Source organism: Odontomachus brunneus, unplaced genomic scaffold (assembly GCF_010583005.1).
Source record: "Odontomachus brunneus isolate Ranch 3 - 2012 unplaced genomic scaffold, Obru_v1 Obru_scaffold_117, whole genome shotgun sequence".
Lineage (NCBI taxonomy): Eukaryota > Metazoa > Arthropoda > Insecta > Hymenoptera > Formicidae > Odontomachus > Odontomachus brunneus.
Window position 1 is genome coordinate 259,741 of NW_022639567.1, and position 10,889 is coordinate 270,629.

At 33.1% G+C, this 10,889-nt stretch overlaps 1 protein-coding gene across 1 annotated transcript in view; it reads right to left on the reverse strand.

Annotated features, from left to right (window-relative positions):
- LOC116849476 (zinc transporter ZIP13 homolog) overlaps positions 1–10,889 on the reverse strand; it is a 51,160-nt gene that overhangs the window by 21,079 nt on the left and 19,192 nt on the right. The window lies entirely within an intron of this gene.

Consider the following 10,889-nt stretch of genomic DNA (forward strand, 5'->3'; position numbering starts at 1 on the left):
GGCACGGGGGATTTACACGACGGTAATACGCGGATATTAATCTTTCAATTTAGTTTTCAAGCTAAATCAGGATAGACGGCGAGAGTCTTTGAGCGAAGAGATTGTAATACGCTGGCAAGAAGAGAACTCGAGTTCTCAATTATTTCGCGCGATTTCCAAACGCATTTTGTTTCTCATTCGAATCTAAAATAATCCCCGCCGCGAATTCGTCCGTGAGAAATCGCGGGGGATCAGTGAAATCGCGTTATCTTCGCCGGCGTTGCGAAATTATGAATTTAACTCCCGCGACTGAAGTTTAGAATAGGTACTCACGGGGAATTAAACGCGTTGTGGACGTCCTCGCGTCATTTCGTACTAATGCACGATAATTTTTACTGTAATCCCCGCACGAAATAGTCTACGCGCGTAGTTTTCGCGCGGCGAATTTCTCTTCAACCATTAGTAGATCTCGCGCAGTTGTTGCTCGACGCAGATCTTTCCGGTCTGCACGAGCGATATATCTGCGAATGTATCCACGTCAGGCACACTCCGCGGTACGTGACTGATAAACAAATATATAATCGTATGCCAGCAGAGCATCCTTTTTTAGCAGGGAACTCGTGCACAACAGACGTTGCACAGCTATTCCGCGCGGCGAGCGGGCGATAACGTGTCCAAAGATAGCGATTCAACGCTCACTTCGAAAGGGCAGAATGCACATGAGAGCGATGCACACGAGAGCAATGAGAAACCGAGCAGTACTCCATATCGGATGTACCAGAAAGTTCCAGAGAGACACGCGAAACGGCATTTCGGTTCCCTTCTCTTTGCCAGTCAGGTAGAATTTAACGCTTAATTATACCGCGACACTTCTCGAAATCCACGACGCTTTGACGAATTCAATTTTGCGGTATTAATTAAATTAAAGAATTAATTTATTCTACTCAAAAAAGAGGAAAGAGCAAGTAGATTTTTTTTTATTTTTTGAAGAACTTCTAAAGAAGAATAACAGCTATAAAATATCTATTTTTGAGAGAATACCTATAATCATTTTAAATACTTATACACTGTACTTACAATATTGTATACATACAGGATGTCCCAGAACAACCTTCGAAGCTTTCGTGGAAACAGTACGGATTGAGATGAACATAAAAGTTTCATACTGTTTTGCAATATTCGCAAAATTATCGAGATATTATTAAAGAAGATTTGTGAATAATCACACAAAGTATAATGGTTTCAAGATAGATGAACTATAGTGGCAACGTATGTGATTGTGTGCTTTAGGTCAAACTGAACAAAAAAATCTTCTACCATTTTCCTAATAACTTTGTAGATCTTTAATTATTAATTAAAGAAGATTTGCGGGTGGTTGTTCGCGATAATATATTGATCACAAATTTTCTTTAAGTAATATCTGGATAATTATTGCAAATATCGCAAAATAATATAGGACTTTTATGTTCATTTTAATCCTTATTATGCCTCCACGAGAACTTCAAAAATTATTCTGAGATAAAATATATTCTATATGAAATATTTATACTGTAAAAAAAAATCTAAATAAAACATTTTTATTCGGAGAATATTAACCACATATTTACATATATTAATATGCATATTTTTACATTGAGAAGAAATTAGTTTAAAATATAAAAATATACATTTTTTAAAAACTGCAGCTTTTCATGAAAGTAATTGTTTATTCTAATTAAATAAAAGAATTTAGATTTACATTATTAATATCACCGAATAATTTTTTTCCTTTATAGATATTCTTTTTTTCAGAGTAATTATTTATAATATACTTAAATATATAAAAAATATTTATAATAATTTAGCTAACATGTATTGCATGTTTCTATTTGTAACTGTCAAACTTTACAAAAATTACTATTTTTGTTATTTAGAAAATAAATATGCAGTATGTGGCCGAACTCACGATTGCAAAAAATATCGTTGCAATCGGCAGGAAAGATAGTGCTCGTTTTAGTGATCTGAGATAAAAAAAACTAAAAAGTTTCTTGAATAATATGCTTGTAGTTGAGGGACGAACCTAAAAAATTCAGAAAAACATTAAACTTAATATCTTTTTTATTACTGAAAAATAACAAAAAAAATGCGAAACGTGAATATTTAATTTTTAACAGTTATTGTTTTGGCAATTTTCGTTTTACAGTTTAAAATTTAGGTTTATCCTTCAACTACAGGCATATTATTTAAGAAACTTTTTGGTTTTTAATCTTTCAGATCACTAGAACGGGCGCTACTCTTCCCACCGATTACAACAATATTTTTTGTAGTCGTGAGTTCAGCCACATGCTATTTATTTGCAAGTTTCTCTAAATAACAAAAATAGTAATTTAAAGTTTGATAGTCAATTAATTAATACACAATGTTTCGAAACATTCAGTTAATCTATTTTCGTAAAATTGATTTCCAGAAATCTTTTCTTCAGAGTTCTTTTTACGTTGGTTTGGCACCTTAAGATGGTGCGCAGATCGATCATGATGAGGTCTCTGAAGTTGAATATTTAATCGACTTGGAAGGTATCGCGCTGTTAAACGTGCGAGACAACTATCCTTGCGTTCTTACGATTCTTTTATAACGCGTCGCCCGGAATACCGAATCGCTGCCACGACGTTCCCGGAGAATACAGACACAAACAATTGTACGTCGCGCGCGCGCGCATGGCCATAGACACGTGGTCGGAATACGGTACGATGGCGTGTTTTGCTCCAAACTCCGAAACAACAACTCATCCCGCGAATATATATTAATGTAGCGCAGCGCGCCAAACAATACGCGGAGGCCACTATAATTCAAACCCACGTCCGTTGTTGTTCCGACGCCTCTCGTTCTGCGATTTACGCGTTACAAAACACGCGAGCGCGCGCTGTAACTCCGCTTTTCTCTACCGAGACGAGTGTAACCAACAACGGCGGTGGCGCTCACAGAGCCGCAGATGGCACGAAATTTTAAGCGGCCGTACGACGAGTGTTTTCACGAGGAACTAATTATCTTTGATATCGACGCGAGAGATAGCGCAGGAGACCCGATACGCGATATCGAAAGACGAATCTAACGCACTGGTACATATAAAACTTCCCGTCGCTTATTTTTCTCGACGTTGCGCTATCGCGCAAAATCTCGTGAGATAAAAAGCGAAAAGAATTCGTGCGTGCGATCGACGTTTTAGCGAGCTCTTGCTAGCTGCGCGATGCACGACCTTTCTAAACGCGACCTCGATTCTGTTTCTCTATTCTTCTTCTTGACGACAGAAGCTCGGATCGATTGTACAGAACGGTAGCTTTAAAAAAATCATAAGAAAAATTAATGAATTATCAAGGCTTTTAGACGTACAATCAACTGGCGACGAAAAAAGGCAATAAGAGTCTAGATAGGCTTTCATGATTGTCACGACTTGAGATAATCAATGATGAAAATTTCACAATTTTTTTTCAATTAGATTTATATGACAAACATACTGTATTGAATTGATCATTAAATTTACATCAATAGAACAAATTTTTTGTTATACTGATATACAGTAACAAATTTATTAATAGTTACTCTCAGATTTTCATATTGTTTTGAGCCAATTTTTATAAATTTTCACGGAGAAAAATAATTTGCTGGCCCAGCAAATTTTCTGCTGGTCTAGTAAAATTTTTTCGTTATTATATGGACAGTAAAAAGATTTGCTAAGAGTACTAATCACTATTTGCTGAATATAATTTATTGAATCTACAAATTATTTTACTATAAGAACCATGATAGATTTATATAAGCAGTTTTGCTTCGATAGCAAATAAATTTGCTAACGATACATTATTTTGCATCAAAACTATTTCTAAAACTACTTCTGCTCTTATAACGAATAATTTGTAAAATTAGTTACATCAACAAAAATTTTTTTTATGTCACTACGAATATGCAATAGCAACCGACGATTTTGCTAAAAGAGCAAAATTATTTTTCTTCGTGTTTCGAATTTCTACTTCGTCTTGTACTTTATATGATAAATATGAATTATAATATTCATAAGGAATATACAACCTTTACCTGCATAGAAATTTAGTCTTTTCTTAAATACAGGTTAGATTCCAATCAGAATGCTCAACTTGGCCTCAAAATAGATTATCTCACTACAATACCAATTACGACACCCATTTTTACCTAAAACATGAGTTCTTCTGTCTAGAATAGAAATATTAAAGAAGCTCGAGCTTTTTTAAGTGTTTTCTGCATCAGTTTCATTAATATAATAAAAACAATACAAATGTTTTCTTTGATATACATTGTTCCATGTTAAAACATAAAATAATACATTAAAATAATTTATATATCAAGATATTTTAAGATAAAAAAGATATTTGTTATATATATGTTTTAAGGTTTTTCGTGCTTTTTTCTCTCTCTAAAATAGAAATATATTGTTTCGCTTTAAATATTCATTTATTTTATGTGAGTTTCTCGAGAAAAATATTTAAAACATTTTGAATATATACCCTTTATAAGCATGTGTGTGTGTATTTATAACGTAAATATACACACATACATGTGTGTACACATGTTTTAAGTAAGTACTCAAAATGTTTTATATATGTTTTGCTCAATTTTAGTTTAAAACATAAGTCAGAAAAAATCTTTGGAAAAACGTTGGGAGTGAGATTTGTCTAAGTTTCTTTAGATTTGTATATTTAAAATATTACACTTCTAATTAGAACTTGCATAGATTTCCCATCTAGAATCTATGATTACTGTGGAAAATTGGGCTGGAACGTAATTAGATTCTAAAATATTTTTTTATAAGGGTATAAATTGACTAGTAAACGTAAGATGAAATTATTTATATGGGATAGACTTTCAGGATCATCACAACGGCGAGATACAAAAAACATTAAGAGATATTTGTTTGATACTTTATTTCTCTCTCTCTCTCTTTCATTTCATTTATAGTTTGAGTAAATATTGCAACTTACATCTTGCGTCGAGTTTTATTGACTTGTTTCGTCTCGAAAATCATAGCGATTTAAATCGGATTCAAGTATTTACGAGAAACAATTCGTCTCGAATTCCTCAGAGAACGCGCTTCTAAAATTCTGTATAATTTTACAAGCACTTTGTATAGTTGTCGAGAAAATCAACGCGACGTTCCGGATCGGCGCGCGAGCGGATTTCTTCGCTGGTGGAGCGTGATTTAATCGCCGATGGAAGAAGTTAGATGTCGTAATATGACTTTTTGTTCACGTACATTTGCAGCAACGGAGAGAGTGAGACAGTCTGAAGGCGAGGAAAAAAGGGCGAACGAATTCTCGGAACTTTCTACATTTGCGCGAACTTGAGGCAATTAAAGTTCGGCGGCGGTAACGTTCACCGTTAATCTTCACTCGCGCGACTTAAGACCGCCGCCGCGTCGTTGATTCGGGAAGCGTGAGATAATAGAGAAAGTTATGAAATGCTGCTCGAACGAGTATCAAGATAATACTCCATATTATCCACACGTTTCTCTTCTCCGGATGTAATATCGCATTTTGAATAAATTAAATCCTCACGAGACACATGTCCGTGACTTGTCAACCTCGTCCGCGAGGAAAAACACGAAGAGTCGATTACTCGTCTTCTGGTAATTGGTTCAATGGATCCACTTTGTGTGACACATCGACTACGATCCATTTGACGTCTCGGCGAACAACGAAAGACAAAGAGACAGTAAGAGAAAAAAAGATAGGAGTATTGTTTACACAGAAAAAATTAGTATCCACTTAAAACTAATATACTCAAATTAGCAATCATTGTTTCATATACACACAGTTAGAAATGTTGCGTACAAATGTCAAAACTTTCGTTACCTATTTTTTACTATTATTTTAATATAAAATTAACATATTAGCGATATATTATTTTCGTGATATTTTAATGTTACATTAATGTTAACTTAATAAACGTAACGTTTCTTGCATGTCACTTAGAAATGGAATTATTTTGAGTTCTGCTAACACGATTATTTAAAGAAATAACATTTCTTAAAGTCATTTTAATATTAACAAGAATTAAAGAACGAGTCTTCAAGTCATTGTAACTTTGATGTTTACAAAATATGTTTACAAAAGATATTTATATCCTCTTTAAAAAATATCTGATCTTTTTCGAATCAGTTTTATTTCTACACAATAATATCTACGTTTTATTATCCTGCTTTAATATAGTATAATCATTTATCTTTATAATGATAATTATAATCAATTATGTCGGCTTATTATTCTAATTGGGAAATAGCAGACATGGTCTTGCCAATGGAAATATTCTAGTTGCACAACGTCTCTACGCGAAAAAGTATCCGAATCGAAAATGTTTGTAATACAAAGATGTCAAACGTGTATAAAAATGAATGGTGGACATGTAGAATACTTTTGTAAATATCAAAGCAATAATAAAGTAATAATAATAATGGTAAGATACTCGTTCATATATTCACTGCGCGTGATTACAATAATCACAATGCACACAAATAATTTGCGCAAAACCAAAGAACATTTGTAACTCTGAAAAGATTGATTTTTTAAATATTTTCTATAAGAAGAGATATATAATTTTGTTACAAAAATTAAGTTTAAGAATTGTTAAGTTTTGAATTGTTCAATAATGTTATAATTTTATTTGTATATTATAGTAGTCTTATAAGAAATATAATAGGATTATTTTGGTGATAATAATATATTTTGCTGACATTTAAAAACATCATATTCCCTCTCAATCCAATGTTTAATACTTTTTATTAATGAAAATTATTTTGAAATAATAAGAACACAGATTTTCCTTTATTGAATCATATGGAATATATTTTTGCAAATAATTTATTTTTGTTTAATGCGCTATGTTATCTCATTTAAAGAATAACATATCGAAAGATATTTTCTAAATAAGAATCTTTCTTTTTCAGTGTATTGATGTCTTGGGACATCATTCTCTCGAGCGCTGAAATAATATCCATAAACACATATCTACTTTCCAGATGCAGCATAGATTCTGATTAGAATGTCCAAATTTGTTCCAAAATTGCTTATCTCACTACGACACCAATTGGGAATTCTATTCTCGTCCCAAACATGAGTTTCCTGTCTAGAATCGAAACAGGAATACTATGGAAACTCGCACTATTTTTCAATCGGTAATGTCGGTATACCGTTATAATATCAAACAGAGAATTTTTATACCAATTCTATTGAATAGAAATATAAAATATTTTTAAAACACTTTAAGAGCATGTACTGAATAAATAAAATTATCTGGAAAGTCTTCACAGGTTTCATTCAATTGTAATATAACATAAAAACCACAAATAATACTGAGAAAACTTTGAGTTTTCCTACTTACAGCGCATATTTTTAAAACATTACATTTCTGACCATAATTATTTTGGGAAAATCAGGCTGGATTTCAATTAGATTTCAAGAAATTTTCTGTTCAGGTAGTGTAATGACAGAAATAAAAAGAAAAATAAAAGAATATAAATGAGAGAGAAAGAGAGAGAGAGAGAGGCAAATCGCGGAAAACGAATATGCAAATAAATTATCCTCGGATAATGGACGTAAAGAGCGATCGAAACGAGTGGACGCACAGCACCGAGCCGCATTGGGTCGACGTAATTCCGTGCGAAAGTTAATTAAAGTCGGCAGTGTGGTCGGGAGAACCACCGCTATCGATCCCGATCATGGCTATCACGAATCTGCGAGCTCGCGAAACGCTATTTCGGCACGGATGAAATTTTTGAACGAATACTACCCGATACGCTTTTTTGAGAGGACAAACTCTTAATTATTTTCTTTTTATATAATATTAACACATACCGCTCGGCAAACTATCGATGAAAAACGTGGCAATACAGTAACGTGAGCGCACGGTAGCGTGTTAATCGAGAATGTTTTGCGTCCGAGTTGCGCGTCCGATGAATAAAGACAGGGTGAAACCGGTTCTATAGCCGTTATTCGGCGTGTGTTTTGTCAACGAACGTCAGCGGAAAAACTACACGCAGCTGCCTCTGTATGTTTGTGGAATCCGTTTCTTCTTCATCTAATAAAAATATTCATTCGAAAAATGTCGCAATCGCTCGATTGTCTAAAGTTCCAATAACATTGAGCAACAAAAAATTTGGTTTAAAGTTTGACAAGTTATTTCTTACAAATCTTTGATTACTAAACGTGAATTTGAACGCAAAATGTCTCTATCACATCATTCCAAAAAGCAGTGAGAAAGATTAAGAGATAGAAGAGTTAATGAGAGATCCTGAAGTCGAAGACAAACCCCAAAAATGTCGACAACGTAGAAACGATCGTCATCAACACAATCACGCTATCCTTTTCGTATTTCTTGTACATATAGATCTTATGTGAATGTAGCTTTGTTTTACCATATTCAGCGGAAAATCTAATCACGCATATAGAAATCTTTCTGCAAACTTTTTCGATATTCTCAAGCTTCTAAATTCAGATGCAAAGATATAGCAATGTTTTTAAAAATTTTTCTGTTTGGAGTATCCAAGTTTTCGATATGTACAAGCTGCGGAACTTCTGGATTAGACAAATATTACACTAAGTGATAGCTTGAGATTTTATGTTTAAAATTGTTTTTTCGTTTTTGTCACATATTGAACAATGCTCCTATTTATTTTGACATGTACTTTCATTGCGTAGAAACATTTTTAATTCTATACAACCAATACGACGTAAACTTTGCAGAAAAATGTTAGTATTCTGTCGGTAAAACTTTCAGCTTCAATGTCCTTTAAATTCCTTTGATTGATACAATTTTGCGTAAGATCTTTCAGCATCCTTCTTTTGTTTATTTTTTAACGTACAGTACTAGTTTTAATCTTTAATTTGAGATTTCATAAAAAGTATAGCTCTACAATCTAGAAATAGAAGTTATTGAGAAGCAGAAATTGCTTTTTAGTACCCTCTAGGTTAATGAAATCCTCATGTGATAGAGACATTTTGTGTTTAGATACGTTCAGCAGTCAAAAACAGTTAGTATTCTCTATAGAAGAACATTATGACAGTTTATGAGGAGAAAGTTGATTAATCTCTACATAATAAATAAATCAATTTTTTATATTAATTGAATATTCTTGATCGAAATGCTACACTGAGAAAAGATAGTTAAAAATTTATTTATGGATATAAAGTTTATTTCTGTGAAATATATTTTTCTCTCAGTAAACTTAGTTATTTAATTAAGTGTAAATTAAGTGTAAATTTATATAGTTATTCAGAAGTATTTATATAGTTATTCAGAAATATTTTAAATATATTTGTTATAATAAACTTATGATATATTTGTGGATATATAAACTTATGATATATTTGTGGATATATAAACTTATGAAATACTTGGAACACAAGTAAAATTTTCTTGAGTACAGTATGTATTTTTCTTGCGTGGGCACAATATATCGGAATAGGCCAATTGTACTATACATACTTCTGTACTGCATATACTATACATAATTCTGTATAATTCATAATGCATATTCTATTCATAATATACAGAAGATTATAAAAATTTTACTGTAATTTTTACTACGATATTTCCTTCGTGTAGAAGGAAACGATCTGTCTTCAGCGGTGTACGAAGCTCAGCGACGCGATCGATTGGTGTAATTTATGAAGGCGTGACCGGCTGAGAACTGACGATATCGAAAATAAAAACGTTCGGCAAAATTTCGTTTCTTGTGTTTCCAACGCGCCCATAATCAAATGGATTATCAACAATAATCTTAATCAATATATAAATAATCATGCTCATTATACTGCCTTGAAATTCACATACATTTGTTTTCTTTTTATATATATTTTTTTGTCCGTTGACGATTTTGATTTTACCGGCGATGACGAAGTTGGGCAATCGCTCTTGATCACCGTTAGCTGGCTGCTCAAGTTGAGCGGGGTGAAGGCAAGTAACGTTGAGCTCAAAACCACTTTTCTGAACACGTACTCTTTATTCATTTGTTTGAACGACGCACGATAGACAAATCAATCGTTCGTGGGCATCGGACGTCGACTAACGCAATTTGACTTCCGGAGATCATCTTTCGGAACCGACGCCTGCAGTCCAATCCCGACGGAGATCTTGCCGAGGACGGATTCGCCCTCATTCGAACGGAGATCTTGCGTGTACAGAGCGACGGAGATTTTCCCGCGATGCAGGTAGCTGGGCGTGTATACAAATCAAACTTCGACGATCCACGATAATATACAAAGTTCACGACACTCAATCTTTCACTCGCTACAATGTCAATACGAAAAACGTTGCGGATTTAATGAATCCGCTTTAATAGATAGAAATAAAGGCGCTATTCCTTGCCCTATGTATAGATCGGAGTAGAGAACCTCTAGTACAGAGAATCGCCAACTTGGTCACGTGACCAGCTGATTGGCTGGCATAAACAAAAAAAGATTTAAAAAGATCTATTCAATAGTCTCATCAATTTGACCCTAGCTGGCGTCGTTAAGGTGAAGTCAAAGTCACCTTGAATTTTTTAAATGGAACACTATATATTATTATATATTCTTATAGCTTATCTCGAGAGCTTTCCAAAACACTATAATAAAATATTTTTTCGTTAAGAACTTTTCGAGTAATAACACTTAAAATTTCCAGCACTTTGACATAGAATACAAAATATTTATCTTTTGATTATCTTGCCTTAATGCTTTTTTGCACAGAATAATGAGACAAATTAATTGGCTTAAAAAAAGCACAAAACATTTTTTTATATTTATTAGGTAAAAAATTTTTGTTTTTTTTAAAGCCAATTTGTCTCATTATTCTGTGCAAAAAAGCATTATATATCGATTATCTTGCCTTAATGCTTTTTTACACAGAATAATGAGACAAATTAATTG